The sequence below is a fragment of the Manduca sexta genome, unplaced genomic scaffold, assembly GCF_014839805.1.
Source record: "Manduca sexta isolate Smith_Timp_Sample1 unplaced genomic scaffold, JHU_Msex_v1.0 HiC_scaffold_2012, whole genome shotgun sequence".
Classification (NCBI taxonomy): Eukaryota; Metazoa; Arthropoda; class Insecta; order Lepidoptera; family Sphingidae; genus Manduca; species Manduca sexta.
In genome coordinates, this window is record NW_023592934.1 from 891 (window position 1) to 10,120 (window position 9,230).

General features: G+C 37.2%; 1 pseudogene; it reads right to left on the minus strand.

The window, feature by feature from the left end:
• Positions 1-1,105: 1,105 nt before the first annotated feature.
• LOC119191857 lies at positions 1,106-5,373 on the minus strand (annotated as a pseudogene).
• Positions 5,374-9,230: the final 3,857 nt, after the last annotated feature.

The following is a 9,230-nucleotide window of genomic DNA, read 5'->3' on the forward strand; positions in this document are numbered from 1 at the left end:
CCGTCTCCGATGAACTCTATTTTTGATTTTCATTCATTATTACACCAGGTTGTGCCAAAATGTTTCCTAGTCTTGCCTCGCGCGATAATTATTTACTGCCTTTCAGATAATGGGGCATGTTTGGAAGTAATGGAAGTTGGTTATTTTATTGTTTTATAATAATGGGTGGTAATTTTCTAAACGAGAATACCCTATAATTGATAACAAATGGATCATAATTTATATCTACACGATACAATGACGACATAGGTTTTCTTCCGTGCTTATTATGAGGTTTGAAATAAATAAACATGCAAATATGTGCTTTAGCACCATTTATTTACACCTTCAAGATTTTTATATGTTGTCTTTAATGAATTAGCAAAGTTCCTTATTTTACAAAGTACTAATATGTGTTTTAACGATTTGGGTTGCGGGAGTAGGGTGAGGTTCAGCTATTTAATACGTAGCCTTTAGAGATTAGACCACAGATATTTTATGCCGTATAAGAACCGCCCGAGCTGTCATTACTGTACACGAATAGTGAACATGGACAGGTTAAAGGATATGATTCGCGATGCAATTTGTTTCGAACTTAAAACAATGGGGTGTCGTCGTACTGCTAATGAACAATATACATTACAGTGGTTTCTTAGAACGCGTTCATGGTCAAATGGCGCGTGTTGTAAAAGGTTATATACAAGATTGTATGCGTATACTCCTTACTTACAGACCTTTTTATGCGGGAGGACGATATTCCCTAGATTCAAGTGGTATGGCGCATTATAAACTTTTGTTTATGAAATAAATGATCAGGTTAATACCACATTACAAGAAAATTATGTATAACGATCGAACACTTGCCTTCTATTTTAGCAGCGACTTTATGTAAACTACGCTGGATCTTTCAGTCTTACTGTTTACTATGAATATTGTTAAATATGTAATTATTTAATGCAAACTCGTTGACAGTCAATAACGCACTGACGTCTTTATTGTGACAGGTCTAAACCTGCCAGTCACATATATAACATTTCTCCCCATAACATAAAATTATTAAGGTACAACTAAATAACAGAACATAAACTAAAATAACAAATTACAAGTCCATACAAAAGCTCTATAGTCAACTCTTTGTTTTGGCGTAATAATCTCTCCGATTGACCTGGCCTTTGCTCCGAGGAAGTTGATTCTCAGTTTCGTGAGCAACCTGACCTTCTGAACCTAATGTCACATCTTGAACGCACTGGTTTTCCGAATCTGATGTCACAGCCTCAAAAAACTCATCATCGGAGCTCAGGTTTGGCTGAAGTGGTAATTCGGCTGGAGCCTCGGCTAGTGCCACTTCATTATCTCCAGCTGGAGCCTCGACTAGTGCCACTTCGTTATGTCCATCTCCCTCTCTGGTGCAACTTTGCGACACAATCGCTTGGTCCTCCCTTGGAGACGTATCTGTCTCGTAAAGTTCAGGCGTAAAATCCAGGACGTCACCGGTATTAGAGATAGGAGGAAGAGACTTTCCTACAAGTTGATTTTTATGTTTTTTCACTTGCACTAAGGTCGTACAGTCCGTGACTAAATATGTTAATTTGCCTATTCGTTTGGTAACAATGCCACGATTCCATGTAAATTGTTTATTTCCTTGATATTTCTTATACATAACAACATCACCCGCTTTAAAACTTTGTCTGTTGGAACCTCCATAGGCCCTACTCTGTGAACACTGTTGTCGTTTCACAAATTTGGTAAGAGATTCAGAAGGGGATGGCGGTGAAATAGGATTAATCAAATCTAGGCGCGAACGAAGTTTTCGCCCAAATACCAACTGCGCAGGCGAAGACCCAGTTGTAGAATGAACCGAATTTCTATAATCGAAAGGTATTTTAATAACTTTTCGTAACGTTCTTTAAATTAGTACTAGATAACAAACAAGATTTAATACCTTTTTGATAATTTTTACATAGCTCTCCGCCTGGCCATTGCTAGCTGGATGATAGGCGGGCGACGTTACATGCGATATTCCATTCGCTAAACAAAATTTCGTAAATTCTTCAGAAACAAAACATGTAGCATTATCACTAACCAACGTGTGAATCAACCCGAATCGTGACATGAAATCGTATAATTTTGCTATCACTGTGGCCGAAGTATAATTCACTCTGTACACTTCCACCCATTTGGAATGCGCATCCACAATGACAAAAATAACTCACCATTAACAGGACCTAAGAAATCTACATGAACTCTATAAAATGGTTGTAACGGGTGTGGCCACACGGCAAGCGGTGCCCGCGCCGGTGACGGTCTTAGCTGTGTACAAATTTCACAGCCAGCGATCATAGATTCTATCGCTTTGTCGATACCCGGAAACCAAAGTCTACTACGAGCTTCAGCTTTAGACTTTACAATACCTAAGTGTGATTTATGAAGCTCTGACAATAAACTTGCTTGTAACACGTTAGGAATTACAACCTTAAAACCTCGCATGATCACACCATTTTCAAATGAAAGTTGGTCTCTACAAAGAAAAATTTACGTATATTTTCGTCTGTAACTTTTCGGCCAGCCATTCAAAATATATTTTACCACTTTAGATAAAATCACATCTTTTTGAGTTTCTTCGCGTAACCTCTGAAGCGTTACAGGTAAGCTAGAGTCTACAACAAAATTAACATAAGTTGCCTTATCCTCAACGTATCTTGAAAATCCGTGCGCTACGTGATCATCCATCTCACATGACTCACAATCATCTAAACTTGCGCGAGAAAAATAATCTGCGCTATTATTAGCACTTTTGACATACTCTATTATAAAATTATAACCACTCAAAAAGTGCATACCTTTGTAATCTATTTGCAGAAATCTCGGGAATTCCGCGATGTGGCCCGAATATAGTAATTAAGGGCTTGTGATCAGTTCGAAGAACAAAAGGAGTAGATCTGCCGTAAAGATACTGATGGAAACGACGAACCCCAAATATGATGGCTGTCGCTTCTTTCTGTATTTGCGAGTATCTGCGCTCCGCAACATTCAGCGTGCGCGACGCAAATGATACTGGCCGCTCCAACCCTGTAGCATCTTCTTGTGACAGAATGGCACCTAATCCGGTCGGAGAAGCATCTACAGTCAAAATTACTTTTGCGTTTGTATCAAAATGAGCTAAAACTTGTTCCGATACTAACATGTTTTTATTTTCTTAAAAGCGGCATTATGCTCTGGAGTCCAACACCATTTACAATTTTTTGTAGCAATGCGTATAGAGGACTGAGAATTGATGAAGCATTAGGCACAAAATTACGATAGTAATTTACAAGACCTAAAACGATTGTAGCTTAGCAACGTCTTTTGGAACTGGAGCGTTTAATATTGCTGAAACCTTTTGGGTGACTTTTTCAACCCGTGCTTATCAACTACATAACCTAAATATTCTAGCTCCTCTTTAAAAACTCACATTTGGCATTTTGGAGCGTTAGGCCTGCATCCTGTAGTCGAGCAAGTACAGTGCGCAATCTACTTAGATGTTGCGCCCTATCCACTCCCGTCACCAAAATATCATCGAGCATGCACAATACACCGTCCAAACCTGATAAAACATTTTCCATGAGGCGTTGGAAAATAGCCGGGGCGCTGGACAACCCAAATACTAAGCGCGTATGCTTAAACAACCCTTTATGAGTATTGATAACTGTATACTTTTGAGACTCTTCATCTAATACACATTGTGCGTAGGCTTGTGAAAGATCCAACTTAGAGAACTGTTGACCGCCCTGTAACTTTGTAAAAGTTCTTGCGCGGTGGGTAAAGGGTATTGATCGACCAATAGTTGTTTATTAATTGTGATTGAATAATCAGCACACAACCGGATGGAACCGTCGCGCTTTAACACGGGCACCACGGGCGAAGCATACTCGGAATGCTCTACGGGCTTCAATATGCCAACGCACACTAGACGCTCTATCTCTTTGTCCAGCTTATCACGTAAAGCAAAGGCTACGGGACGCGGCTTAAAAAATTGGCTTAGCGTCATTTTTCAATTTAAGTTTTACTTTATATTTAGTAAATTTCCTAACTCATCACTGAATACTCGAGGAAATTCATTCTTTAGGCGCTCTATTAAATCTGAGGTATTCTCACAAAATTAATGGGAAGTAATTCTAATCGGAAGAAAGATATAAAGTCCCTCCCTAAAAGTGGCGGACCGCCATCACGAATGATAAACACATTTAACGTACATGTTTTCCCAGTATATGTGAACGGCAATTTTGCAATACCTACGCATTCAATACGTCGACCAGTATAAGACATTAAATACTTAGTTGTTTTGGACAACACTACTTCCTTAAAATGTTTAAAATACGTTCGCTCGGAAATCGCAGTAACAGCTGACCCGCTATCAACCTGAAACCTGATCCGTTTCCTAGAACAGTGACAACCTCTGTCATTGGTTCACCATTATAGGTGCGAATATTATACAACTCACCGTCATCACCGCTAATGATCTCATGTTCCAAGAAATTATTTTTACACATGCGACGCAATGCCCCTTAACGTTGCACTTTTTACATTTATAGCTAGCGAATCTACATTGAGCTGAAGAATGATTTTAAAACCGCAAACCGAACACAACAGTTTAACACTAGAATTATTTTTGGCGTCGATCTTGAGTATTTGATCGTTGTTAGACGGTGCCTTTCCGGACCGTTGATGCTAAGGCGCCTGCACGCGCACACCGCATCCTCTCTGCTAACTCCACCGCTTTTCCTAGCGTTAAACTCTTTGGATCTTGAGCAAATAGTTTTTCACGCTCCGTTCCAGGTAGCATTGCCATTACAAAATGGTCCCGTAATGCTTCCTCCACGTTTAAAAATCCACAGTTTGCCGATAGTCCACGCAATCTCGCCGCCCATTGGTGATAGGTTTCTCCCTCGACTTGGATTGCTGAATAAAATTTATACCTCTCATGAAAACCACACACTTGGGTGACCAAAATGCCCGTCCAGAAGACCCAATATGTCATCGAACGGGATGGAAATGAGTTCTTTCGGCGAGGCCAAATTCGCAGCAAGCTTGTACGTGGATTCCTTGAGTGCGCTTAATAAAATAGCACGCCGTTTGGATCCTGAAGCATCGGTAGCTTCAGAGACGTCATTGCGACGAACCATTGTAGCAACCGTCCCTTGTATTCTGGCCAAGTTTGCAAATTGTGGTCGAAGGTCGTAAGAATACCAAATGTTTGAGCCATATTTTCGTAAATACACTTTTTACGAGAATATTGAGTAAAATCCTCGTCGCCAATGTTAAATATGTAATTATTTAATGCAAACTCGTTGACAGTCAATAACGCACTGACGTCTTTATTGTGACAGGTCTAAACCTGCCAGTCACATATATAACAAATATCAATGTGAACTGTTCGATTGACGGCAAAGTGCAAGCAAACTGACGTGACGCTTCGTTAGTGCGGTAGTTGAGTTGGAATTTAGATCATTCCTTATTCGACGCTAGACATTTAAAAACCAGTCCTTTTAGGGTGAGATTAAAGGCAACTTTGACTTATCACAATCTAAGGTAAATAAGCGATGTGGTTTTGCGACTATTATATATTATACTATATATTTCTATACTATTAATGTATTTATCTAAACATATTATAAAACAAACTCCTCGAAAGCTGTCTTATGTGATTGATTTTTTTGAAATCTACTGAACGGATTTTTATGAAATTTGGTATGGACATATTTTAAGACCCTGGGAAGGTTATAGGCTACTTTTATGCCGGGAAAATATATAGTGAGACTTTTATCTCGGAACACTTCCTTCACGCGGGCGAAGACGCCAGCAAAAGGTAGTATTTATATAAAAACGCATCTGAAGAAGAAGTATCTACGTCTTAAATATAACATTAGGTTTCGGCTTTAAATAAATACACCAACGTACGGCCAATGCTCATTGACCGATGACTCCATTATTACTAATTATATTTAAATAATTGAATTCGTAAAATATCCAAATAATAATATGTCTAAAGGACACCCGGATGACAGAATATAAATCATTATTATATTAAACACATACTGAGAAGCGACGACATCGAGTGTAAATATTATGACTTGGCTAATGGAAGGCACCGGTAATGTAAACAGTTTAGAGTGGACTACTATCGTAGATAACCGCTCGAAGGATCCAATATAAAGGTTGCTCTTTAGTGGTGGAGATATTCGTAATTAACGTGGCGCGACGATGCAATACAAGAATCGTCTAAATTCTTCATACGACTTTGAAGTGTTAGGGCTCCTAAACTAGGAGGGCACGCCAGGAGGTAGCTTTGAAAAATGAAACAATAGTTGAATGTTAACATAAAGCAAAATCTATACATATTAAAACAAAGTCTCCAAAAGATGCCCGTTTGTATGTATCGATTTTTTCGAATTCTACTGGGCGGATTTTTACGTATTTTACTAAAAGATAGTGCAATTTTGGAGGAAGGTTATGTTAATACATTACGGTTTTACGTCAACTGAAATGTAATGATTACTGTTGAAGAGGATGCGTGGTTGTAAAAAATCTCACGGGTCGGTTTGACGTGGGAAAACCTATATGACACTGATTTCCATAGGGACGAAGCTGCGAGCACAGCTAGTTTGTATACAATTAATGGTTTTAGATCGATCTTCGCAGCGCAGGTCGCGTATTTAGTAGGTATTTTGTTGTTTGAGAATAATTAAAATTATAATGCATTGCCAAGGTTACAATCTTGCTAGAATCGTAAGAATGGTATGTAAAATGTTATCAAATCGCATTCGGGTAAAATGCGATTCAAACCACATTATACACGGCGAAAGACCATACGGCGAGACAGCAGACTCATAATTATTTATTAGATATTATCGTATTTGATGACATAACGTGCCAGTAATGTTGAGGTCAAAATATTTTTGTAGTCTTACGTAGCTCTGCTAAAATTAAGCGTTCCGTCATAATATTGAAGTGTCAACAACGATATCAGGTTATGTAACCAGTACCCCTAGAGATAATAAGAATTGAGACGGATATTCGTATCGAGTAAGTTTGTATTACTCTAGACAGGTTAAACGGTGCTGTACGAAAAAGGGATTGATGCTGACGATTTCCAAACGTTTTAAGTTTAGTAATCTATGGCTAATGTTTTACTATTTGAAGTTTACTCTCGCGTTATATTCATGCTGCCGTATTTTAACTACAAATACGGTCACGGGTCGCTGTTAAAATTCTATACAATAATATTTAAATAGTACTACAGCTTCGAGTATATAGTATTCGCAAATAATCATGGTAGGTTAATAAAGGTTAATATATCAAAACATACATCTAAAAGTGTACCCTAATGGGACTGAATATTTAAATCTTTGACATTATATCTTTAGGAAAGTTAATATGAACCGATTGGCAGTAAAAATACCATTTATTCAGTGACTTTGGAATTAAATTACAAATAATATAATTTAACAGTTCTCGTATACTCGAAATTACTAATAAAACGTGATTCGAAGTTAAACTGATTAAAGATTTTGGGAATTCCAAACATGGCGCTGATGTCATCTTGGTGACCAAAGTCGGGTCAAGTCAAATTGATCGAGTAGAGATCAATTAACTGACTTAAATTACGCGTCTGGAGTTACTCAGCATTCACATAATCAAACCGAAATTAGTATTATAAAATACACAAATAACTTAATTAAAAATATTTGATTTATAATATTTATATCAACATTTTTATTTTTAATGCTTTGTTCGCGGCTTTTGTGTAAGACTTTTCTCGGTATAAATTGGTATAAATTGCAATTGTGTAGACACTTTGAGGGGATAAACACCATATATAAGTTAATCCGTGACTTGATCTGTCGTTGTGCCAATTTCATCCAAATCCGTTCAGCGGTTTTTATATTAATACAAAATTATTATGCTCTATCGATACGTTAAATTTCACTCAAACGCCTTCAGCGGTAACTGAATTTACTCTAAATTTCTGAATTATTATTTATTTGTGTTAGACTTTTTATTGTTTTTGTTTTTCTTTTTAATTTTATTCAAATGTATGTACTACAATTTAGATGGTGTATGGTGTATCCTATTAAACTTTGTTTTTGATGTCCACGATACAGGCATAGCCTAGTGTGGACATCGTTGCTAATTGGTATAAGTTGTGTAACTTTTTGGAAAAAAAATTAATTTCTTATTTCTTATTCTTTATTTAAAACATCTAGAACTTTCGCATTAATATTAGTAAGACAACTAATCAACATACTGTCAATTAAGCACAATTTACAGACAAGATTCCAGGCTAGGCTTTTTCTTGACTCTAGTCTGGAAAGCGATTTGCCACTAATATATAAGTTGATAAGTTCTATTTTCGTTTACCAACCAGTAAACAGGTTTTCATAATATGCAGAAAGTTCTTGCCGGACCTGTCCGATGACTCGATTAGACTTTATTCTCATTTTATCCCTAAAGATGATAATGTCAATTTATTTTCTTTTTGCCTGTCAATGTTAACAGCTTCTTTATGTTATATTATGATTGGATTTTGCTTGTAGCTCATAGCGAGTGCTATGTTCCCGGAATGCGTACACTATTCGGAATAGCTTTGTATTATTATTATTTTATTGATACGGATACAGCAAACTGACTCTTATGCATCTGATGGTAAGTGAAGTGGGGTCCAATAGAATGTCGACTGACGAGAAAAGATTACCCCTCGACAGTCGACACAATTATGCCGGCCTGTTGGAATCGGATATACACAGACTGATTCCGGAACGCGATACACTTACGTGGGCCACTATGGCGAATTTTAACACCTGTGTACGGTGGTGGTTATCTGGGCCGATATAGAATATATCCTACCACCAGCAAATTATTTTATTATTTCTATTATTATTTATTACTTCTAATCTACACTCATAAACAACCTATACTTGATATAGAATAATTTTGATTCGCGAAAGGAAAACTTATAGACAGTTATTTTGTACTTTTAATATAATTTTCTACAATAGTCCCACAATTCATATAAATAAACACATATTATATCCTGCGTCAGATCTTCTAAAGGTTTTTTTCGGTAAATAATTTCCGTTTTAACATCAAATTAAATACCAAAACCTGCGTCAAACCATTCAAGTCTTTATGATGTAATGGCGTCAAAAACCGTTATGGCATAGAATATAATGCGAGCGAAGGTCAGGCAACATAATAGCATATCCGTAATTTTG